At 36.1% G+C, this 26,697-nt stretch overlaps 1 protein-coding gene across 46 annotated transcripts in view; it reads left to right on the top strand.

Annotated features, from left to right (window-relative positions):
• ZBTB20 (zinc finger and BTB domain containing 20) overlaps positions 1-26,697 on the top strand; it is a 789,483-nt gene that overhangs the window by 529,136 nt on the left and 233,650 nt on the right. For 42 of the 46 annotated variants that reach the window (XM_045036368.1, XM_045036369.1, XM_045036335.1 and 39 more), the window contains one exon: positions 2,673-2,770. The exons of the other annotated variants lie outside the window; for them this stretch is intronic. The gene's annotated coding sequence lies outside the window, so the exon portion shown is untranslated. The remainder of the gene's footprint in view (positions 1-2,672; positions 2,771-26,697) is intronic. 46 annotated transcript variants of the gene reach the window in all.

The following is a 26,697-nucleotide window of genomic DNA, read 5'->3' as shown; positions in this document are numbered from 1 at the left end:
ACGTTTTGGCTCTGCTAAGCCTTCCTCGGAGCTAAAGCATCTGCAGCATCTTCCTGTTCTAGACCCTTTATCTGCTGAAGTTAGCTGATACTGTGCATGTCAAAGAAATGTTTGACTATTGCATTAACAAGTTGATGACAAGCAAGTTATTCCTGCAACTGAAATACTGCTGCTTTTAGCAGGCTGCCATCTTGACCTTCATCTTATTCTACAGAAGAACCCTAGCAGAGCGGAGCACTAGGGAGATACCAGTGTTGTTGCCCCAGGCTGTGCAGATAAACAAGGACCACCTGTTCAGAACTTAGGTGCAGCAGTATAGGGGACACACCAGGCAGTTCCGTCAGGGTTATGGGTAGGATTTCCTGGGAAACTGTAAATGTTGCAAACACGTTGCACTGTCCCAAGGAGTCTCTTGCTGGGATAAAGGGAGATGCACAGAGATTTCATTTCCTACTGCACCTCTTCCGTTCCCCACACACGTGTGCACACGCAGACCTGTATATACTTCATAAAATATTAATAGCTGGGAAAGTTAATGAAAAGTGTATGCCAGCTTCAAACACAGTTTTTGCCAGTTCTTGGAGTTCCCCTATTAGTGGCCTCTCCTAACCTCCTCCCCATTCAGAATGGCATCTGGAACTATCTAAACCTAGTCAGAGCCATGCTCTTATCCCTGAAAAGTGAGGAATGTCCGTTGGCCTCCTTGCAGACACTTTCATTAGCCCTCTCTAACACACTCCCCGTTGATCTCCAACCTCAGCTGCCAGCAGGGAGTGCTCACACACTGTGCAACTTCCAACTCCTGCCTTACTGTTTGTGTAGCCCTCCTCCCGTGGGGGACCCACCCTTGAGCTTCCTTGAGTGTGCAGTGTGGTGGGTCTCAGGCTTATCAGCACACAGAGCTGAGCGGTCGCCTGTAACTGGAGACTTGCCTGTTGCATTCTGCCTCTGCTGGTGCCTTGGGCATACCAGCCCTTGAACAATGGAGCATTGGCCCTAAGACTTTAGCCTTTTCATAAAGCTGAGCTTCTCTTATTCATCAAGGTGTCAGGTGCCCTGGATTCCGTATAGACCCTTGGTTAAAGGTGCAATGATACTGTCTTGTCTGGTTTAACTATCGATGAGAAAAACTCGCATTCTCAGACTTATTTTCTGGCTGTTGCCTCAGGTGCTTTCATTTTTAACCATCTTGTGTAAAAATGGTTATCGTCGTTCAGCCACGGGAGCCCATATTTCTTGCCAAAGTAGTGATGGGGCTTACCTTTCTTTTAGATTTGGCAAATTGACCACAGTACTGTCTCCCAGATGAAATGTTCTACTCCCATCCCAAATATCTCATGCTGCAATCGATACCTCAGCTTTGTTACCTCAGAAGACAGGTGGGAAGGGTGTGAGGCAGGGTCCTACGTTTTACACAGGGAAGGATCTGTCCCCAGAAAAGGAGGAGGAAGTAGTTTGAGGTTGGGGCACTTACATTTTCTGAAAAAGAACACCTGTAAACAAACTATTTGAATTTTAAATGGAATTTTAGTGAATTTTTCTTTGTTTTTTAAAGTTCCTTAATAGGATTTCTGTAATGATTTTGTGTTTTCTTTTTTAATAGAACTTAAATGGCAAAGAAATAGTATGCTGTTTTTGATTCAGGAAAAAAAATAAAAATCTTTTTTATGGGAATTCTCTTTTTAAATACACATTAGGGAATAGATAATGGTACCAACAATACAAAACGTACCCTCTTCCTATTCAGAGTGATAGCTGATTAGTGTATGTGTATGTGTTTTTAATATATATTTACTTACTTATTTGATTATTTGTCTATTTATTTTAAGAAAGAAAGGAAGAAATAAAAGAAGAATTCTTTTGCTGGAGTAATCTCATTAAATTCATAGGATTTTAGGGCTGGAAAGGAACTTGATGATAGTGACTTTGTGTCATACTCACGCTTGAGAGGTGGATACTGAGGCCAAAAGATGTTTAATAACATGAATGAAGATACCCAAAAAGATTGTGGCAGATCAAGGCCTAAAACTTTCTTCTAAACAAACACTCTCATTTGAATAACTTACATTGATGTACTTAAGTCTAATAGGGCATTCATTTTTGGAATAACTGGGGTCGCATACTGGCAAAGCCAGTTTAGGGACATACGTTTGAATAGTTTGGAGATACTTCTTCCTAAGCTGTATTTAATCTGAGTCATGGAAGGAACCATTACAATTTCAGTGAATTTTTTTCTCTTACAAGGTTTCAAGGAAACACTTTCTCCATTCCCATTTTGGCACCTGAAAACATATTTTTAAACGGGTCTGTTCCTTTAATAAATATTCGTTTAAGTAGATCATATTCTAACATTCTTAGAGACAAAAAATCTTTTATCAGATTAAAAGAAATCTGTTTTTTATTCCCATTTTTAGCCATGTTTGAGTTGGTCCTTGTCAGTTTCCCCAACAAAATACTGATTAAGACATCAATGTTTTTGTTTGTTTTGGTCCTTTTAATTTAGCACAAGGGGAAAATTTAAAAAAAAATGCATTTACCTTTTTGCAGCTATGATAATTATATACTCTATTTTTCATTTATGCAAAACTTTATTTTTGAGGGTTTTCTTTTTGTTTCATTTCTCTGTTTTTGCATTTTCCAAACATCTGTACCGTGGCTGGTGGCGAGTGTAGCAGTGACTGGCACTTTTCCTCCACGCTTTGAGAGAAAGAGAATTGGCTGGAATAAAACCTTGCTTTCCATATGGTCGACTTGAAACAGCATTGAAAAGGTATCGTCTCTTTTTCTTTTCTGAAACCAGAGGTGAAACGCACGAGCAAATAGCAATGTTGATGCCAAACCACCTGCTGATTTATATCAGAAAAGTCCTTGGCAAGGCATCCCCCACCTTGTCCCCCACTTGGCGAGGCATCCCCCACTTTGTTGAAAACCTAAATAGATGATCTTTGTGCACTGGTAGTGCCACATCAACAATATATGCTGCCAGTCACTCACTTAAGAAAGCCTAGGTTCTACACATAGTCAAGAAATGAAAGGTTTGCTTTTGGTTTGACAAAATGAGCACTTTGTAAGTATGTTTAAATGGCTGTGAACCGCTTGCTGATTCCTGGAGTATTGGGGTCGGGTCTATTGTCAGGGACAGTGAAAAGAATGTGACACTAGTGCCTTCTTTCACCTTGATTAATTCTAGTTAGGAAAAGCAGTAGTCTTCGCCTTATCAATTATTTTAAAGTAATATATTTCTAGCACATAAAAATATAAAGAATAACGTGAGCATACAAGAATCCCACACCCAAATTGAACAAACCTTAACTAATTTGGCACACTCATTTTCAAAACTGTTTTTTGTCTTTTATTATTCTAAGTTACATACAATGATGTACATAAATTAAGTGGATAGCTTGATGAGTTTTTATGTGAGTGTGTTTCCATGAGGCAACACCCAATCCAAGATACAAAACATTCACAATACCTAGGAAGAGTCCTTGTGCCCTCCCGTGTGTGATATTCTCCAAAGCTTTAACATGAGGTTGAAAACAAGCAAAACTATTCTGACCTCTATCACTACAAATTAGTTTTACACAAGCCAAAGCCATAGTGTGGCTTATATAAAATGTATTCTACTGTAGATATCACTAGAATGCATTTATTGAATCTCTCGTTGTTGAACGTTATTTCTAGTATTTCCCAATCACAACAAATACTGCAGTTAACATTTTTATACATATTTTTACACAGAGGAAGAATTGCTTAACTGTAAGAAACATGCATTTTCACTTTCACTAGGAATGTAAAATCTCTTTCCAAAATGGTAGTGGTGGCAATTCATATTCTCATTAACTACCCATGAGAACTTCTCCACATTCTTCACAACATTTGGAATGGCTAGGCTTTTAAAATTTTTGTCAGTTTGTTAGGTATTAAATAATGCCTCATTTAAAAAAATTAATTTATAAACCATCAGGACTCTCTCATGTGTGTTGCCTGTTTGGGTCTTTCCCCATCTTACTATTAGGTTATTTGTTTTGCTACTGTTATTTGGACCGGTTTGGGTTTTGGTTTTGGTTGTTGTCGTATTCTGGATTGTTGTTGTAGTATTCTGGATTATCATCCTTTGGGTAATAGAGATTGCAAATATATTTTTCTAATGTGTAATTTCTTTTTTAACCGTATCTGTAGTAGCTTATTTTTTTAAAGTTTCTCATTTTAATGCAGTTAAGTTTATTGATATTTTCCTTTATAGTTTGTGCTGGGACGCCTGACTGACTTAGTTAGAGCATGCAACTCTTGATCTCAGGGTAGTGAGTTCAAGCCCCATGCTGGCCGTGGAGCCTACTTTAAAAACATGTACATATATGTTATATATATATGTGTGTGTGTGTGTGTGTATACATATACACACACATATATATGTGTATATATATGTGTGTGTGTGTATGTATATATATATATAGTTTGTGTTTTTATGTCGTTTAAGAAATACCTCCATATGAAAACCTTCCTTGATTGTCTTCTAACAGTTTCAAAGTTTTGCCTTTTACATTTAAATCTGTAAACTTGGCATTTATTTTTGTATGTGGTATTTTAAATGCACCCCATTTTCTTTTTTCCATAGATGACCCAATTATCCCAGCACCATTTAACAAGTTGGGTATCCTTACCCACTAATTTGTAATGCCATCTTTTGCCTACATTAAAACTATTCTTAGGATCTTTATTTCAACCATTTGTTTCTCTATTCCTGTGTTAACACTATAATGATCATAATTAATTATAATTAATTATCATAGCTTTATAATATTCTTGTTAACTGGTAAGACAAATCTCTACATTGTTCTTTCAAGTTCTCTTGGCTCCTTCTGGGCTTCTATTATTCAATATAAATTTTAGGGTTAGTTGGTCAAGTTTTGCAAAAGCCTTGCTGAACTTTATTTGGAGTGACATTAACTTTAGAGAATAACCTGGAGAAGAATTGACATTGTGATAACATTATGTCTTTCTACCCATTAACAGACTATATTCCTCTACTAAATCAGATCTTTATTCTTGTTCTTTATTCATTTTTTATAAGTTTTACCATAAAGGTCTTGCTAGAACCTATTTTGTTAGATTTCTTCTCATATTACTTGGATCTTTGAGCTCTTATGTAGAGTCTGCTTTCCATTTCATTGTTTATTGGTCATCATTACTATATATTCAGAAACTTTGCTTAACTCTGTTATTAGTTTTAATGACTAAACTGAAAATTCTCTCAGATTTTCTACATAGGTATGTGTATCATCAGTAAATAATGACAGCTTTTCTCTTCAATTCTAATTCATAAGTGTTCAATTTCTTTTTCCTGTCATATTGCAGCACTAAGACTTTTATATAATGTTGAATAAAAGCAACGATATTAGGAATATCTGTTATGTGATATTTGCCTAGGATTTTGATAAATTGGAATTTTTGTGTTAAGGAAGTTGCCACCATCTATTTATAGTTTGCAATGCATTTTTAATCAGAAATACTAGTTGAATTTTATCTAATGTATTTTCTGCATCAATATGATAAAATTTCCCATTAATATGTTAATATTTTATATGATATTAATGTATTTCCTGATATTAAACATTTCTTACATTCCTGGAATAAAACTTTACTTGGTCCTGGTATGTTTTTTTAAGCCACAGTTGAGTTTAATTTGCTGATATTTTATGTAATATGTTTGCACAGGGAGATTAGTCTTCAATTTTTCTTTCTTCAACTGTTATTGTAAAGTTTTGGTGTTATAGTGGTACTAGCCTCATAAAGTAAGTTGAGCAACATTCATTTTTTTCTTTTTCTTTTTTTTCTATTTCTGAAATAGCTTTCATATAAATTGGGAGTACCTATTCTGAAAATTTGGTTAAACTTGCCTGTAAAATCATCTGGACCTGGTATTTTCTGTCCATAGTGAGTAGGTAGAGTAGGGTGGACTTCTGATTATCAGTTCAGTTTCTTCCATGGTTATTGGTTTATTCAAGTGTTCTATTTCATCTTAATTTTAGGAAGTAAGTTTGTTTTTTGGTTTTTTTTTAAAGAAAAATATACAATTAATCCTTAATCAGGGCACCTGGGTGGCTCAGTTGGTTAAGCATCCAACTTTGGCTCAGGTCATGATCTCACAGTTAGTGGGTTTGAGCCCCATGTCAGGCTCTGTGCTGACATCTCAGAGCCTGGAGCCTGCTTGGGATTCTGTGTCTCCCTCTCTCTCTGTCGCTCCCCTGCTCACTCTCTCTCTCTCTCTCTCTCTCTCAAAAATAAACATTAAAAGAATTTTTTAATTTAAAAAAACCCAGTTAATCCACACTTTCCAATTTATGTGTATAAAACTGTTCATAATAGTCTTAGATTTTTAATTTTATATTTAATTATGTCCCCTTCTTATGCCTAATATTATTTATCTGAGCCTTTTTTGTTATCATTGTTAGACAATTTTCTGTTTCACTTACTTTTGTTAAAAACTGTCTTTTTATTTTATCTTTATTGTCTCTTATATTCTATATCATTACTTTATGCTTTTATCAATATTATTTTCTTCACTCTACTTAAAATTAGATCATTTTTCTTTTTCTAGATTCCTGAGTTAAATTATTACTCATTTAATTTCAATGCTTTTTATTATTTTAAAGTTAACTTTAGTCTCTAAACTTTTTTCTAAGTTTTTCATTAGCTGCATAGCTTCTTTTGGTATGTAGTTTTGTTCAATTTTAAATATTTAGTAATGTCTGTTTTGATTTATATTTAACTTAGAAGTATATGTCTTTACTTTCTAAATATAAATTTACTCTATTTTTATTACTAATTCTGAATTTAATTGCCTGTAATGAGACGATGTGTTTTATATGGATTTAATTAAAATTTTTTTTTTAATTTTTGTGACCTAGGACATGTTATCTATTTATTCAGTGCTCATATTAAAATTTTTATATGTATACCTAACTATATATTTTTCTAATAAAAGATAAAGTCCACTTTTTAGTATTTCTGACTTTCTCCCTAATGTAAAAAAAGGTGCCTAGCATGTAGCATGTTTTATCTACTTACTAATTATCAATCTGTTATTATAAGTACTGAATGGAGTTTAGTTTTACCTATTTGTTTTAAATATATGCAGAAGTGGTTATCATTGATTTTTATAGTTAATGCCTAATTGTATTTTCTCATATATTTTAATTATTACTGTGTCCACCATTATTCTTGGATGATATGGCTTCCTTTCGGGTGCACTTTTCTAGTTGAATTACATCTTTTAGTAATTCGTTAGGGAGGGCCCAGGGGAGTATACTCTTTTTATATATCTAAAAATGTCTTTATTTTATCTTTTGTCTTAAACAGCAATTTATCTGGGTATTTCTGTTCAGCATTAGAGGATATTACTCAATTAATCTTACACAATTGTTCTTCAACTATCATTACTTAAGAGAAATCTGATATCAATCTAGTTTTCATCTCTTTGTAGTTAGTCTACCTTTTCCCTTTGGTGACTTAAAAAAAATTTTCTATATCCTTGATGTCTTATAGTTTCTCTGAAATGTGTCTAGATGTGGATTTATTTTGAATTATCAGTCATGAACTCAGGGTATACTTTCTAATCTCAGGACTCTAATGCTAGAAAATTCTCAGTTATTATCTTTTCCTTTATTATTTCTTTGTTATTACCCCCATTTTCTTCTGGGATTTTGTAAGATGTATATTGGTGTTTCCTAGTCAATTTACATATTTCAATTGCTCTTTCATTTTCTGAAAAATATATTTTACTTTCCATGATTTTTTTTTGAGTGAATTCCTTAATATTACCTTCCAAGTCACTAATGCTCTTCTTGAAATTGCCCAATCTTACATTATCCTATCTATTGCATTTGTAATGTCAATGAACATATTTTTCATTTTTAAGATTTCTGATTGGTTCTTTATTCACCTATTCTTATCTTACTGCTCTATGTTTTTATTTAATAATTTCTTGTTCTCTTATAAGTATGATTTCTTATCTCTGAGCATCACAAGCATACTCATGTTGAGGTCATTGTCAGACAATTCTATAAAATCAAATTCACCTGTAGTGAATGTTCCAATTATTAATTTTATTCATTGTTTTTCTTATCATTAGATTTCTTGCTATGTTTTAGAATTTTATTTTGTAAGTTGATGTTGGTCATAAGGCTTTTTTTGACTTGCCTCTTGGTCCTCTTTCTTCCTCTTTTTTTCTTTGTTCATGCATCCCTGGCTAGTGGTTTTTCAGTTGCCTCTTATTGGGATTTCTGGGTTCCTAATCTCAATCCAAATCTTGTACCAGTAGCTTTCAGCTTTATCTCTTTAAGCCTATTTGATCATGAGGCTGTGTCTTTATCCTTCTACTTCTCAGTACCTAAAGCGCTATATAGGTTGTTGCCCAACGTAGCAGTTAGCCAAATTTTTTGCAGCCTCTTGCTGAAGTAGTGAGCCAGGCTCAGGTCCACCATTTTATATGGAGCCTTTTGGCCTCATTTACTCCAAAAAGCCGCTAGACTCCCAGCCATGTCTGTGTGCTTCTGAGTCCACATTTGAGCAGGCTTATAGCTTCAGCCCCATTTGCTTCTTTTAGTTTCTTTGTAAAAACGATCCTTTTTAAAATTCAACTCTGCCTCTTCGATTTTCTCACTTTATACCATATCAATTTTTTTAGTTAACAGTATATCTCAGGTGGTACTCCTTTGATTTCACCTCTCTTTTATTTAGATATATCATTTTAAAACAAATATTATAAATAACAGTTGTTATTATTGAATGTCTAGTTGTACTAGACGCTAAACTTTATAGATACTATCTATCTTACTCAGTCCTCTCTATAATCAGTTATTTTTATTCCCACTTTATAAACTAGGAAATTGAGGCAGATAGGCTAAATTCCCCCTTAGGAAAGAGGTTATAATAGTAAATGGCAAAAGTAAGATTTGAACTCAGGTTTTTCCACTACCAAAATTAGTGCTCTTAAAGTACTACCCTCTGGTTAAAATACCACCCTGTATTTACTACCCTGTGTTTAAAATAAAAAACAAAAAAACCTATGCTATAGTGTTTATTTTAATAAATTAAATAAACTAACTGTTATTTATTGTAAAAATATACCTGCTCCTAAACCTCAGAAATCTTATTTTATATTGTCTGGTTTTTTTTATGTAACCTTGATCATGTCTCTATCCCTCTCTCTCTCTCTTTTTCTCTCCCTCTCTCTTTCCTTTCTCTTTTGATATATGATTGTTCTGTTTGTTATTAATCTAGCAATTTAGAAGTTATAAAGCATAGTTTATTCTTATAATAACAATTACTATTATTTTTTAAAAATCCAGCCCTATTTTCTTTAATTATCATCATTAATGAAATTGTATGCTGTATGAAATGAGAAACTTAGGATGCTGTTTCTTTATTTCTCCTCCTATTCAGTTTCCCATTTTTTGTTATAACATATTATGTCAGTTACAGATTATTATTAGTTTTATGATACAGCTGTAGAGGGGATAATTGCAAAAAGTTAAATCATTTATTTGGGTAGGAGAGAGCTTCTAACACAAAGTAGGTACTTAATAAATAGGTGTTGAGTATGAAACGAATGGACCTGTTTTGTGTACAATACATACAGAGAAAGAAAACATATCTGAAATGTGTTTAGAATCTACTTCTACTGCTACCTTGGATTTTATAAACTGTTGGGCCACCATATGATTTAGTAAATACTCTTTCTTTTACTTCTTTTATTAGGCAGACACCTGCTTTGTGAATCAACCCTTTGCAATCAATGAGCCTCTATCAAAGTTAGTTTCACTCACAGCTAATTCCACCTTTGCCCCTTCTTATCCTGCCTTACCCCTACATATAATAAATATATCTGGCAACTCCCATTCTCACTCAGCGACTACTGTTAAGTTTTCATTTGGCAAATAATGTGTGATTCTTGAATATGAAATAGTGACTAAATATCAATAATTAAATCATATTCAATTGTTATTGGTCCATGTTCTTCCACAGTAATTCATGTTTACTCTTTAAATGCAGGCATTTTGCAGTAGTTCTTTTGTTTTACTTTTTAAGGATAGTTCTTAAAATCCCCAGTCATAGTCAAAGGAAATTCTTTATAGAAGTTGCTAGGAAATTGGATTTTCCGTTGAACACCACTAGATAGTACCAAGAAATTTAATGATGATCTGTAACATGCTTAAAAATATATGATGCTTCTATTGTAGCAAAGCAGATTAAATGAAACAATGTAGATTAACAAGAAAAACGCAAACTAGTATAAACTGGATCATTTGCTGATGTGCAAATTTTATGGAAATTTTAATGGCATATCTGATCGATTTATAAGAAGTGCATATTTGTGTTTATAAGAACACTCAAGCCTCCTATGTGGCATGATTTTAATAGTATTTTGTATGTAAGAACGGATTGAAATTAAACTGTCTTCTTAGCTGTTTCTATTCTTTACATTGTAGAAATGATTTTTATTATTCTCTATTTAAAAGTCACTGTAACTGGGAATCAGGAGACTTGGTTTTGGGTCCCAGTTCTGTCATTTAACAGGTTCTCTTCTCTTGGGTAATTTATTGAATGCTTTGAGTCAGTTTTTTTTTTTATTTATAAAGAGTTGCATCTTTTTTATATTTATAATATACCTTATATTATATTAATATGTTTTATATTATAAATATAAAGAAGGAATCAGAATAGTAGAAATCTAGAATACAGACAGGCAGTATATAGTGATAATATCAGAGATGGAATGGAAGCAAAGATATGAAGATACTGAGATATTTATGTGTTTAAAAAATCTAAAAAGATTATGAAAAGAAAAAAATTATGACAGAGGACATGCAAATGTCTACTGAACATATGAAAAAGTATTATAACATACTAGCACTTATTGGCATGACTTATAAAAATAATAATTCTCAATGCTAGTAAGAGTGCAGTTAAACTGGCATTCATATAGTGATGGTGGGGGTATTGTATTGACACTAAATTCTACAAAGTAAAATGGCAATATATCATCAATAACCTTTCTTTAAAAAAATGTATCTTTTTGACTCAATAATTTTACTTCTAGGAATCTATCTATTGGGAGTAGAAACTCAGACCAAGATTTATGTACAAAGATGTTCATCACAGTGTCATTTACAAAAGTGGAAAAGGAGGAAAAAATCCTAATAAATCCTAAAAAAAAATCTAAAAAATATTTAATTGGAGAAATTATTAAACAAATTATGGAACATCCATAGTTATCTGTGCACATAACAAGTATTATTTACATAGTTATTAAAGATATTTTAAAGAACTTTTTTACTAGGAAATGTTCATGAAATAATGTAACTAAAAATGCACAATCCAAAAGAAATTTGTATACCTAACATGATCCTAAATTATAAAAATGAAAATATTTGGTTATAATCAAAGGAAATACATTAAAATGTGAACCACATTTGTATGGTGAAATTAAGTGATTTTTTTCTTCTTTTTCTTAAACTTTCTAAATGTTCTAAAAATATGCTAATAATTATAAAAAATAAAATTTTTAAGCAAACAGCAAATAATTTAAATAATATTAATTTAAAATTTGATAATTCAATTTAAGAAATTAATATATGTTTAATATTTATCACCCTTAATGGAATTAAAATGGTTTGCTTTCCAATGTATTAAGCTTTTGAAATATCTGTGATACAGATTTTTGGAATTAGATCATATTGAATATGATATGGTGTGTATTTTCTGAGCCACATCACATTGTTTCTATTGCTCAGTGCTTCTCAGAGTCTCTCTCTCTCTCTCTCTTTTTTGTGATCCTTGTGCATTTGCCTCAGGTTTTCAGCTTGTGCTCTAACATTCTAGAACCTCATTTTCTTTACTCCATCAATCAGTTCTGACATTAATATGCTCAAAGCACATGTACATGTATATAAGATTATCATAAAGGAAGAAATCTAGATCACTCTTTATGTTTTCAATTGTTTTTAACTTCAAAATTTCTCATCCTGTAATAATGTAATAATCTAATAATAACATTTTGAGTAATTGAGACATATGAAAATGAAGTAAAGGACACAGCCAATATGTCAACATAAAGTCACTTTTATTGGTAGAATAAACTACTACTGATAACATTTATCAGGCACCCATCTCAAGAATAGAATCTTGGCTACTCTGTGTAAGAATGAATAAACATAACAACTTACTTGGCTCTGTACAGAGAACTTAGCCAAAAAAGAAACCCACTTAGATGCCAGAAAGAATGAACCAGATAAAGTTTTATTGGCTCAAAATACTCAAGTAACTTAGTCCACTCCTTTTCTAACAAAACTGTGTAAGTGAAAATGTAATCTTTAAAAATCTAAATTCCTTACACTAGCCAATGGCAAAGTGCTGGAGTAACTAAACATTTCCAGACGGCACCCTCTTTCCCTTCTGCCAGGAGATTGAACCACTCTCCCTCCAGCTCAGGCCTCCACTGACTGACTACAAGTTAACCCAGAACTACTTGTACACAAGCTCATCTCTTTTTCAGAACTGTAATCCAGTGAAGGTAGAGGTTATGTCCTATTTATCTTTGTTACCTCAGGATCTGGCAAAGTGCATGATTGTTGAATGAACTAATGAAAGATTAGCTGCTTTAGATGACTTCAATATCTATAAAGATAAATGAAGGAAAAGTTAACTTGGTTTCAAATGTTCACACCCTATGTATTATTTTCCTAACATTTAGGCAAGTTCCATTACAATGATGCTATCACCAAATCATGAACATCTTTGGAAGTAAATATCTTTCAAGAACATATTTTTCTGCAAGGCACAAGGCTAAGAATTAAAGTAGTGTAGTTCTTAAGAGCGCCTGCAATGACTAGTGTGAAATCCACAATAAGTTACTAAATCTCTGAATCTTGATTTTTTCAAGTGAAAGATGGGAACAGTAGTATTGCTTATCTCATAGTCCTTGCTGTGGAGACTGGATGAGATCTTGCATATCAGACAGCATCATGCCTGGCTAAGCCCTTTTGGGCCTGTTATTACCAGAATTAATTCCTCCCAGGACAGCTGGTTGTACTTGCACTTGCATCTTGACAACTGGGACAGAGGGTTGGTATACCATCAGGGCTCACACTGGTTCTAGAATCAGAGAACTTAAGTGCATAAGCCAGTGTTTCTCAGGCTATTTAGTAGCATAAGAATTACTTGGGAAGCTCATTTAAAATGTAGATCTTTGAGTTCCACCTCAAGACACACTAATTTAGTTGATTTGCTCTGGGGTGTGAGTCTGATACATGTCTTTTTGTATGCTCCTCAGATGATTCTGGTGTAGCTGGTCCCAGACCAAGCTCTAGGTAACCCCGACATCATGACTCTCTCCCACCCTCAACTGCATATCGCCTGCAGCCCCCTGGCATCATTCCCCAGGACTCACCCTACTGAATACTTAAGTGGGGCTTTACTGCCCCCACTCCTTCGTCCTGCCCCATTGAAAGCAGAAGGGAAGAATAGGGAAGACAGAGTTAATCAGGAAAACTTGAGTAGCTGCAGTAAATTATTTGTTACTTGGTATTAGTTGGAGTGGTGGTCTTTTGTATTAGTCCAAAAGTGAGCTTACTTGACAGGTAAGCTTGAACTTCAGAACAGTAGTTTTGCTCCTATAACTGTGGAATGATTGGCTATACTGAAGTTTATCTCCTGTTTCTTCGTGGACCTGCTATCTATAGAACTTAGATGAATAAGCACAATTGAAGTGCAAAGTGTTAAATGCATGCTTTGATTTAGTCAATGCATTTGCACATTGAAGTAATTAGGATGTATTTAAAAGCATTCTGCTTGCAATACTTTGTTCTCCGTTTCCTACAAATCAAATTAGTGAGGGTAGATTTGATTTTGACATCATTTTGAAAATATTTTCTTTTTCTTTTTTAAATTTTCTGAGTATTACATTTTTATAAAGTTCAAAACACAACCAACTGTGACTAAATTCATAAAAACAAAACAAAAAGTCCAAAGTGCAAGAAAATGAAAAACAGCACAGAGTAATATGCAATAGAACAACATAAATCAGACCTCACAAATATAGTTGTAATGGCACACCTTATCCATGTCTGATCAATTAATAACAAGCACATATTCAGATAGCAAATAGCTCATTCTTTCCCTTTGATTGAGAGCCCCAAATTTAATTATTCATCTCAGTCCAAATAAATATGAAAAGGTAGCCAGACCTACTTAGAAAAATCTTAACCATCTCCTGTTTTCATTGTACTGTATGTAATGCAATGAATGAATGGGAAGAAAGAATGTAAAGGGTGTTTCCCCTTTTGCGAACAAAGCATTCAAGCAAGATTATTTATTTTTTAAATAAAGTTAGATTTGGTAGAACCAAGAAATGTTTATGGAACGATGTTTCACCAAGGCAAACCTGAGTTTAACTCTGCACACTGTATTATCTTTGACAAATTATTTCACCTCCCTGGTCCTCAGTTTTCACATCTTTAAAGTGAGAGTAAGAATATCTACGTTACAGAATCATTTTCTTAACATGCAGTAATGTATTGGAAGTGCCTGGAATTTAATATGGACTCAACAAATGGCAGTTATTATTATTAATTCAGGAAAGAAAGTTTGGAGGGATAAGAACCCTAAATCCTCTGAGGAAAAAAGACTAAACAAAAATACTCTGTGTTCTCACTTTCTCAGAGGCTATTTATAGGAGTCTCAGATTTTATCCAAGAATTTTATCTATAGAAGGGATTGTTTCACCTTTATAATTTTCTTGCCACCCAAATTATTGTCCTTAATGTAAATCAGTGACCTCAAAATACATGTTGAGAAATACCATTGATACTATTGAAGTGCATATTTGAATGACTATAATTTTCTAATACAAAATTATTATCATATTCTTTTGTTGAAGATAAACAGTACTTTGGACTGGGTGCAGATTAGATAAATTTAATTCCTCTTATTTTTTCTATACTAATTTTATAGTTTTAGAGGTATATGTATTTACTCATAGAAGTGGAGGGGAGAGACAGAGAGAATGGACAAAAACAGTAGATTCATTTGTGCTTCTTAGGAAGCAGAGAAGCTATATCATTAGTGACTACCTCCGTGTTTCATATATAGAAAGTGCTCATTAAATGATTGTTGAATCAGGGCGCCTGGATGGCTCAATCCGTTGAACATCTGACTTTGGCTCAGGTCATGATCTCGCGGTCTGGTCCGTGAGTTCAAGCTTCACATCGCGCTGTGTGCTAACAGCTCAGACCCTGGAGCCTGCTTCGGATTCTGTGTCCCCCCTCTCTCTCTGCTCCTCCTCTGCTCGTTCTCTGTAAGTGAATAAACATTTAAAAAAATATTTTAATGATTTTTGAATTAATACATGGGAAAAAAAAATGCTAAGAAAATAGCTGTACAGCATAAAGGAGCCAGCTCAAAGGTAGTATATGTAGTTAGTAAACAGAGAACTTAAAACTTACTTATGGGCTTCAACACTTCTTTAGTTAGGTTCCATGTGGAACTACTGATAACCATTTTTATTCAGAACCTCTAATTTTAGCTGGAAGCAGCAAAGCCAGAAGAGCCAACTGACCCTCCGTCAGAGAGCCATGACATGACCCTCATTTTAGAGCTGGAAGAACCATCGAGATTTGCTAATACAGGAGCCTAACTTCCAGCTGAAGGAACTGAATGATTTCCCCAAACATTTGGTGGCAAAGTTTATTGATACTCAAACTTTGGTTTCATGATTCTGGTCCAGTTCAGTTTATATTGTACCATGTTAGCTTTGTGTTGGCAGACTGTCCCTCTGGGGGGTTCCCATATATCTACAGTGGCTTCTTATCCTTTGACCAAAATAGTGCGATGGAACATCCAGAAATTCCTCTGATTAGAATCATCTCACCTGCGCTGGCTTTTTCTATAGACCCTAAGAGGCCACAATAAAGAAATTCTTCCTTGACTCTTAAATTCACTTTTTTTTTTTAATTTTTTTTTTCAACGTTTATTTATTTTTTGGGACAGGGAGAGACAGAGCATGAACGGGGGAGGGGCAGAGAGAGAGGGAGACACAGAATCGGAAACAGGCTCCAGGCTCCGAGCCATCAGCCCAGAGCCCGACGCGGGGCTCGAACTCTCGGACCGTGAGATCGTGACCTGGCTGAAGTCGGACGCTTAACCGACTGCGCCACCCAGGCGCCCCTTCACTTTTTTTTAATATAGAAATAATCTATATTAAATTATTATTAGCTACTAAAAGCTCATTCAAACTACTTTAGCTCCTTTCAAGTGATTATTAGTTGGGGCTAAAAGGAATGGAGAGGAAGGAACCATTATAATTTGATTGGAGAAAGAGAAGGAAGAGTTCTGTCCTTGAGGTGTTACCTAGGGCAAGGCCAGGCCAGGTGGGCTGTGACTGACGGGGGAGGGAGGGAGGGTGCAGAGCACCCAGGAAGTCACTGAGAGATTTGAATCTCAGAGAGGAGAGGAGATAAGAAGAAGTGAAGGGATAGAAAGAAGTAAAAGAAGTGGGAGGGTACTGCAGGTAGACCTCATAATTTGGTCTTTTGGTTCATTATTTATTATATTTGTAACCCTTATGCTCAATGGGGAAGGAAGCCTTGGGTTCAAATCTTTTGTGTCCTGTTATAATTTATATTGCTATTTTCAAGTAATAACTAGAATTCCCTGAATAAAGTATTAATGACATCCATGAAAGAAGAAATAAAGCATTTAACAGGTAAATCTCTTCCCCATCCACCTAAAGAATGGAGGAAGTGTTGATGGGCTGTTGATGGTGACTTACACTGGCATACTAGGAATTTTTATAAATGGTTTTCCCATGCTCCATTGAATCTGTGGCTGAGACTTTAGTTGTATACCAGCTGTGCGTGCAAAATCTCATAATTATTCTTACTGTATTAAGCATTTTATAGCAATTTTAGCTCTAAAATGCTATGCAATAGTTTTTATGCAAGTGTACCAGACATGTAAGCTGTTCCAATGAAAACATTTCCTTTCATTTAGACACGTGGTTTTAGGTTTCCAAACTTAGCTCTTTGCATTGATGGAAGAATCTTTAGGCCAGACATCAGGTTTTTTGGTGGGTTGTTGGATTTTCTTGCACATGCTTTATTCCTTCAAGCAGTCTCATCAGAAAAGGGGCATTTCAGTAAATGTACAATACTGATATTAGCAAATACTGCCGCTGTGCACTAGCTCCTCCACAGCCTGTCCTGTTGAGAAAGGCACTGGAGAGGAAGCTAGGGTTGTCTCGGCATCCCTCTGGGGTATAATGACAAGCAGGCAGAAGGACTTGGACTTAAGCTCTCTGCAGAAGGCTGACACCTTTAACACTGCCACACATGCTGCTGCGCCCTGCAGTGGCAAGTCTTGGGCCTGAGCCCAAAGCTGGTGTGGAGTTTGAACCCTTGGCATTCTGGCCCAGGGCCAAGTGCTATCAATGGAACCCCACTGACACCTTTAGTTATTCTTCCTAGATTAGGATAGTAATTTACTTGTCTCTTTGATTTCAAGTGTCTGGTTTTGTTTCCAGATGCCTCCCAGCTCATCTGTATTCCAGGGGTTTCAAAAGATTTTAACCTCATTGGTTCTTTCCTTTGTCAGTTCCATTTGGTGAACACGGGAGGGATACAGAGACTACAGGGAGGCAAGGGAGGGAGCTGTGCGTGCGTGATGTAGGGGGCATGTGGGGAGGGCTTGGTGAGACTGCAGGAATAAATGAAAGGCATATTCACTTTCAGAACATCAGCTATTGTACCAGAGCAAGTCAGGGTGGAGTATAAGAGGTGATATGTAGGACAATGTAGTGAAAAGTGTCATTAGATGGATTCATGTGTAAAAGCCCTCCAAACAGCAGTAATCTCAAACTCACCCAAACAACTGCAATATATGAAAGAGATGGAGAGACCATAGAAATTTTATCCCGATGCCAATACGGTAACAGCACTTGGATTTTAACATGTTATAGTAGGAAAAGGCATTTATGCAGGGGTGTTACTCTATGTTTACAAGGGCTTGTCTAGCACTGTTTATTGATTTTACTGCAATTCTTTCCCCAGGACCCTGTAGATAGATAATTGCTAGAAATGTCCATCATTAGCCGAGCAACGAGTGCAACCATCACACTAGGAAAAAGATACACATAGGACCCTGCAAGCAGGCATCAAATGGGGGTAAGAGTCACACAATAACACGTGCAGCTATAACTCCAGGCAAACACACACGCAACACCCTATGTAGCCATTGCAGTGAGAAAATACACACAGCCCCCTGTGCAGCCATCACACATCAGGAAAATACACACATGACACCCCTATGCAACCATCACACCAGGCAAAAGCACAGACATAAAATGCTAAGTCAATAGGAATGAACAGCTCATAAAAGCCTACTGGAATAGATCACATCACAGCCAGGTACATCTGTTCTCAGCACTAACCATTATCGTTAGCTTAAAATGCTTAAAATCACTGCGCATCCTCAGGTCTAGGGACAGATTATTCCAAGAAGATTCTGCTAAATAGATTTGGCAATGCAGTGAAGGGGACCTCTACTACATTAAAGTGATGCATTTTGCATCTCAAAGGCTGTCAACTGTATTTAGAGGAACTATGTGATTGAAGAACAATGCGCTGGGATGGAATAGCAATTTTTCAGGCCCTTCTAAATCATCTGGGGGTGATTTTTACCCCAACTTGAGTTAAGTGTACAATTGAATGGGCAGCTATCAGACTGGGAGGTGACTAATAAAAGCAGAATTGGAAACAGCTTTCATCTGTGCCGCAGAGTAAGCCACTCCATTCTGTTTCAAACTGGAACTCTCGGTGGAATGCCCTATCCAGAGGTCTCAGTGAGGTCAGACTTCAAGCCATGAACTTGAGATAAATAAGTAGGAACTGCAGTCCTTGCTTCATAGGCTTGTGTGCCCAACTGGGGGGAACAAAGGAACCACCCACCTCTTCTTTTGCCAGAGCCTTCTCTTTATCCTCTTGCCTTGGTCTATGATGTTATCCTGACTGTGTGACACAGGGGTTATTGCACGGCAAGGGAAGCTCTGTGTGTCCTTCTGAAGAGTGGCCCAAAAAAAATAGTTAGAAAGAGTTTCAAGCTTGCAGTTCCGTGTTTCAATTACAGTGGCGTTAAATGTTTCTACCGAGTGAGACAAGTTTCAAGCTAGCTTGTTAAGAATGATTTACACCATAATTCTAGGAAAAAACAAATGTGAGTGACTGAGATTTGAAAGGGAAGAGTAGGGGGGAAGTGCCAGACTAAACGAATCCTAAGTAAATAGGGTGGGGTGCGGTGGGTTTTTTGGTATGTTTTGTTTGTTACTTTGCTTTTTTAGGAAAAAAAGAAAAAGAAAATGTATGTATTGTTGGTAATTACTTCTCTCACCTGGACGGAATGAAGCAAAAGAAAATAGAAGTGCTCCATTTGCTCCTTAACCAAAATTTTAGGAGAGGACAGGTGTTTCTCTTAATTCACATGACATCTTACTGGAAATGAGCAGTCCTGGAAACGAGAACTCAGAATTCCACTTCTTTTTATTACTTATTTTCAAATGTGGTGGAAAGGTTTTGTTAGGGAGAGATAAGCATTTTCCATAAAACAATGCAGTAGTGACATGAGGTAATTACATGGTGACTGGGACATACCGCTTGGCATACTGGACAAATTGCATGATACCTACGTGATAACTATAGTAACGCTAGTTATCGCTACCGTATTATCTCCTGATAACTATATAATTAGTTGGTGTCACAGAAGCACCCTAAACGTATGCCTGTTCCAGCTACTCTGGTAGGAAAAAAATAAATAAATAAACTTTTTTGCAAGGGGGAAAAAAAGCTAATGAAGAAAGTTGCCAAGAACAGATATTTTGTAATCTGTGCTAAATCTCTGCTGGAAAAACATGAACAGTAACGAAGCTGAGAAGACAGTAAAAGAAATTCGGGGCAAGGTGCCAGACGCCCAGACGGAAGGAGAATGTGGACCAAAAGATTGCGACAATCGGGTAATTATGGTTTATGAATTTCAGCTTTAATCTGTAGTTCAGTGAGTCCTGATTAAATATCTGTTAAACACAATTAAAGTTTGTTTTTGTATTTCACCGTCTTGATCAGAATAATTAGAGACTGCGTGTTTCATGTCAAAAGTAGCAAGAGGAATTTTAGTGAATGAACATCGTTTTTAAAAGCCATTTGTAGCACCAGCTGTTGGCATTATTTTATATTTTAGTGTTATCAGCATAAAGATGGTCCTCTGGATGCTGAATAGTTTCCAGCAGGACAAGGATGTTAGGCTGTCACGATGGGCCCGTGCTGCGGAGGCTTAAATGGGTGAGGGCTCGCGTTCACAGGAGGTAGTGGACAGGGGAGATGTAGGTCAAGAGAGCAGATATTTTAGGTGAAAGAAGAAGGAAGACATTTGAGTTACATTTATGCAAACAAGGAGCTGGAAGAAGGGATTTCTCATGGTGGAGTCATTTGTGTCAATACCTGAAAATGCTGGTTAGCCCTCAGAGACAGGTTGTACATATTAGTGCCCAAAGGAAGGGCACAGAAAGGTGTGATGAGCTACACTGAAACTCTCCTGGTTGGTTCTTGGCTAAAAAAAAAAAAAAAAAAAAAAAAAAAAAAGCCCAGCCTTTTATTCTCAGAGTTGGTAGAAGGTAGTGCTGAGAGAATTTGTCATACTGATCATTCTTTGGCTAGGGATGGCGGTATGAATTCTGCAAAAAGGGACCAGTTGGAATAGAAGGAGGATTAACTGAAAGTGGGTAAAGGAGTAAAATAAGACACTACAAACCAAAAGTAAGACTATGATTTCCATACGCATGTGCCAAAAGGGAAGCTGAAGAGTTGTAAATTTCCGTCTCTTTAAAAATTATATGAGGGTATGTGTAAACCCTTCTATGCAGCTTACCGTGATGGGAGCTTTAAAGAAGTAAAATACTATCTTGCTTGCTATTTGAGATTTAGGTATCTGGGCAATTTTGGTTCTTGTGATACACAGCATGGTAACTCCTCTCTATCCTAATCTTCAGAACCTGTGAATATGTTGCCTGACATGGCAAAAGGGACTTTGCAGATGTTAGTTAAGGATCATGAGATGGAAAGATTATACTGGATTATCTGGGTGGTCCTGATATAACCACAATAGTCCTTGGAAGAAGAAGAAGGAAGCGATAGGGTCAGAATCAGAGAAGAGGATGTGAGGATGAAGCAGAACCTCAGAGAAAATGAGATGAAAGATAGCTGCCTCTGAAGGTGGAGGAAGGGCCATGAGCCAAGGAATGCAGGCTGCATTGAGAAGCTGGAGAAGATGAGAAGGGGGAGTCTTCTCTGGAGGCTCCAGAAAGAATGCAGTCCTGCACCTTGATTTGGGGCCTTCTGTCTTCTAGAACTGTAAAAAAAAATTCCTGTTTTGTAAGCCATTAAGACTGTAATACTTGGTTAAGCAACAATAAGAGACCGATATAGAACCCATGAATCTGCTCCATGGATTTGATCTCCATTTAAAAGCTGTCCAGTTAAAAGTGCATCTGGGGACTATGAATTTCATCTTCTAAAGCCCATTCTCCAGGCTGTCTCTGTGGTATCATTTGGAGGTACCTGCTGTGGTAAGAATTAAGAAAGCCTATGTATTATAAATTAAAATCATGGGCAAATTCAGCCCCATCCCCCAGCACCACTTACCAATAATACATTTCACATGAGTAAAATATCTACAGGAAGGGAGGACTATAAAGTGAGAATTGCTTCTCCAAGAGCAATCACAGTTGACATTTGAATACTTACCACAGGTTGAACCATTTCACTTTGTCAGTTTTTCATCCACAGAAATGGCAGTTTTATATGGTTCAACATACCCCATGTTATCTCATTTAAATCTTCTAGGACTAAGATTAAAAATTTCTCCTAAAACTGTAAAATTAATAAATGTCTATATAGAGGTTTAGGCTAATAAGATGCTTATGCCCAACCTATTCAGGTAAAAATGAGATTAAATCCCACTGGCCAAAGGTGTTTTAGCAGAGTGGAGGATACAGACATGTATGTCAAGTGCCATTCCAAAAAATAACAGTTAAATCATGAGGGGCACCTGGATGGCTCAGTTGGTTAAGCGTGGGACTCGATTTCGGCCCAGGCCATGATCTCACAGTTCATGAGATCGAGCTCCACACCGAGGTCCATGCTTTTAGCACAGATACTCTTTCCCTGTCTCTCTCTGCCCCTCCCTGCTCATCTTTTTCTCTCTCTCGAAATAAATGAATAAACTTAAAAAAAAAAAAAAGCTTGGGGCGCCTGGGTGGCTCAGTCTGTTGAGCGTCCAACTTCGGCTCAGGTCATGATCTCATGGTTTGTGAGTTCAAGCCCCCTGTCGGACTCTGCGCTGACAGCTCAGAGCCTGGAGCCTGCTTTAGATTCTGTGTCTCCCTCTCTCTCTCTGCTCCTCCCCTGCTCACACTCTGTATCTCTCTCAAAAATAAATAAAGATTTAAAAAAATGTTTTTTTTTAAGCATATGCTACCACTTAGGAAGATAGCATAGCAAATGCTTTAGAATGGTATTGCATGGGGTGCCTGAGTGGCTCAGTCAGTTAAGCATCTGCCTTAGGCTCAAGACATGACCTCACGGTTTGTGGGTTCAAGCCCTGCATCAGGCTCTCTGCTGTTAGTGCAGGGCCCACTTCAGATCCTCTGTCTCCCTCTCTCACTGCTCCTCCCTGATTTGCTATTTCTCCCCAAAATAAATAAACATTAAAAAAAAAAAGAATGGGTTTGTTTAAAAGGATTTCTAGCTTCTTTTGGTTTAAGGCTTCCATTAATAATCTCAAGAAAGCTGTGAACCATCTCCCCAAAGATGGACAACACCCTGTGAAAGGATTCATAGACTCCCTCAAGCCTAATGACAGACCTCAGATTAATTATCCTTGGTTTACAATTGTGTTCTCAAAAAAACACTCTGGAACTGACTGGTCTGACGTGATTCAAGACCAGACCTATGCAATACTATTTTGCCACATAAGTTTGGACCAGTCATCAATGTACACTAAGGTCCAGGCTTTTAATTAATAAAATTAATACTTTTGATGCTGATGTGCTATGAATGTACATTTTTGTTTTTAGAACATTTGAGATGCATTTGAAGAACCACTGAAAAGCACTGGTATTGTCCTTGTTTACTGTCCATTCTTTTATTATTCAGTCATTTATTTATTCATTCATTTAGCAAATATTTATGGAGCCCCTACTGTTGTAGGCACTGGGAATATAATAGTAAGTGGGACTCACAAGGTTCCCTTTCCTCAGGGAGCATTCTAGTTAGAGGATATAGTCAATAAATATGTAAACGCACTAACATACACCAATGAATGAAAAGAAGAAAACAAGAGTATAACCTAATATAAATAGCATGTAAGGAGATGGCATGTGGCTGAGACTTGAATGATGTCAGAAACCAGCAACATATGAAAATTTGGAGGAAAAGCATTTCAAGCAGAGTGGAATAGCAAAGACTCGGAGATTAAAATGAGCTAGGCATGTGAATTATGGAAGGTCAGTGAATAAGGAAAAGTATATTGGAGATGTGATCAGAAAAACAGTCAGGAGCCAGATTATATAGGCTTCACACTGAGCAGTTTGGATTTTATTCTAGTTGCATTGGGCAGCCATTGGAGACTTACATGGAAGGGTCTGATTTCTGATTTAACAAAATCATTGTTGGGGTGACTGGGTGGCTCAGTTGGTTAAGCATCTGACTTCAGCTCAGGTCATGATCTTCTGGTTCATGAGTTCCAGCCCTGCATAGGGCTCTGTGCTGACAGCTCGGAGCCTGGAGCCTGCCTCAGATTCTGTGTCTCCCTCTCTCTCTGCCCTCCCCCACTCGCACTCTATCTCTGTCTCTCTCAAAAATAAATATACATTAAAAAAAATTTTTTAAAGAAAGAAATTGTTGTTGCTGTATAAAGAAAATGGAGTACAGGGGAGCAAGAAGAGAATAGTTAAGTTAGTTAATAGTTAAGAAGTTAAGTAAATAGTTAATAGTTAAGAAGACACCCAAAGCTGAAGATTATAGTCTCATGGCCACATCTATATTGCCTCACAGAAAATTCGAGATATCTTATGTTGACCAGCCAAGAGAGCAGAAACAGAATTATGAAATACAGCATCTCTTATGTTTTTGGCCTACTAAAGGATTGTTTTGGCTCCAAATGTTCTTCCTGAGAGAAGGAAGAAAGGAAATATGAACAAAGCCTAGTGATACTGGCAAATGAAGCAGTTATTTGGTGGGGAGAGGATTGTTAACATCACTGAGGAAGTCACCAGCAATCAGGAACCTCAGTAGATAAGGATGCCAGTGAGTTTGGGCCTATTTCACTAAGGTTCACTGCAAGTCTGCTTCTTCTGTTTTCCTCAGACCAGCTTAAGATCACAAGTCTTCTGAACTCTTCTTCTGCCCCTTTTAACTAATGGGTTTAAATGTTCTGCTTCTCACCACCATCTACCACTCAAACTAGTCCACAGAGAAGATCACTTACAGGGGTTAGAGGCAAATGTAACTTGATTGAACATCAGGAAAGCAAGGGATTCTGTTGCTCATAGGTGTTTCCCAATCAAATTAAAAGATTAAGTCCAGGAGTTGATGTTAGTGTAATGTATTGGAACTTTAGTGAGTCACTGACATTGCTTACAAGAATTTTAGTTCTATTATACTTTGTCAACCAACTGAAATCCTTTAATAAATGGTAAACCATAATAAATACACCCAAGAATAATGACCTGTGTAAAAACAGTGATGTATTGTTAGTTTATAAACAACTTATTTTCACTCATAAGCTAGAAAATTATATTAATCATTGCTCAATGACACTCATAAATAATGCAGATTGGTAAAATATGCAACTATTTATAAAAATACATCTAGAAAATCATTCAGAAGGCAAGGGGCAGTAGCCTTTTCCAACTGCCATTCCTATGAGACTATAAGTTACAGCTTCAGAGTAAGTGGCACAGGGTGAGCAAATTGCACTAGAGTTAAAGGTAACTAACTGAAAGTGATGTTGAATTTCATAATCAGAGTTCCTGGAATGAATATAATGCAAATTATATTTCCAGGGAAACTTGAGTATAATAGTATAGTATTATGAAATAGCCTTATTTCATGGGCCGGAAACAATTAGGTACTATATATGAAAGACCTGTTGCAAATACTAAATGCACTGAGCTTATTTAAGTGAAAGCTTAACAAATGGTTATTACTGTTGTTGTTTGTTGTTGTTGTTTTAATGTTCTATTAATCCTATAATAGAATTTCCTGCCCTTTTGCCACTTCAGGTCTTTATGCTTTTTTAAACCTTTCCTTCCCTCCAGTTCTCAAACTGCCCTTTCTTTGGGGAACAGAATGTAAATTATCCTATCTAAATTTCAAGAATGACTATTCCCACGTGAGAGAATATCAAAGCTGAGAAGAGAATACAGAACTCTTAACAACCAGTACTATTCATGCCAGCTCATCTGCTACCTCCTAATAAAACTGGTTGTTAATCTTCCCTGATTTGTCTACATCTTTCAGGTAATAAAAGTGTCTAAACCATAATGCATTCTTCCAGAGAAGATAATCAGGTAACTTAATACCTCTCTGCTCAGCAACACAATGTCCCTTTGTATCCAGTCCTGAATTGGATTGACATTTCTAGCTGACGCTTTACATCAAAGGTCATTTTGCTCAGTTCACTATCTGATCTTTTTTATTGTCTTCTAGCATATTCCTAATTCTCAAAAAGATTTCTTCATCCCTGGCAGTATACTGAGAGCTCCCAATTTCATTATTTCATTGGTATATTGCATTAATTATTAAAATCTCTCTAATTGTTTCTCTTCCCAAGAAAGTGTCTGAGTCCCATCACTAAAGATATTAATAAGCAGAATTTTGTGAACACCAAATGTATAGCTAAGCTGGGCATAACCCTGAACTGCCAAGAGAACAGAGAACTCCCAAGCAGAAAGAGCTCTCCAAACTGAAATGATTTCACAAGGTGATTCACTACTTAGTAAATTTTCTTAAAAATGGAATGAGTCATTGTGAGCAAAAGATGTGGTTTTCTTCATTTAGTCATGTTGAGCCATTCAACTCATACAGGTTGGAAAATAATTTCCGAGGCAAGACCAACTGATGCTTTGTGAGTTAATGTAGATGTCACATCCTGAAGGGTATCATTTATTTTCCCTTCAGTTTGGCGTCCCTATTTTACCCCCTAAAAAAGGAAAGCTTAAAAATATTATGATCTAATCAAATAACAGGACATTCAAAATTTATTTACTAAAAGATAAACTATAGTTGTTAAGTGTTTAATGTTATCAGGTTTAAAAAGAAAACAAAAAAAATGATTGGACAGAAATTAGAAATCAGAAGTATATTAGGAAGTCACATCACAGAAATATGAAAAATATGGTGCCCTTTCTAGAATCTAAAAACCTTGAAGATAGAGTACTACTACTAGAACTAAAGGAGATAGGATCAAAAGAGATCACAAGAGAATATCCAGATTTAAAAAGGATGCTTGAGAGCTGAGGAAGAAATACATTTGGATGAAACTTTCATAGTGATAGATCATTTATCAAGGTATGAATAGTCTATAGAGTGCAAG

This window comes from Felis catus, chromosome C2 (assembly GCF_018350175.1).
Source record: "Felis catus isolate Fca126 chromosome C2, F.catus_Fca126_mat1.0, whole genome shotgun sequence".
Classification (NCBI taxonomy): domain Eukaryota; kingdom Metazoa; phylum Chordata; class Mammalia; order Carnivora; family Felidae; genus Felis; species Felis catus.
This window is presented reverse-complemented; position numbering and strand designations above follow the sequence as displayed.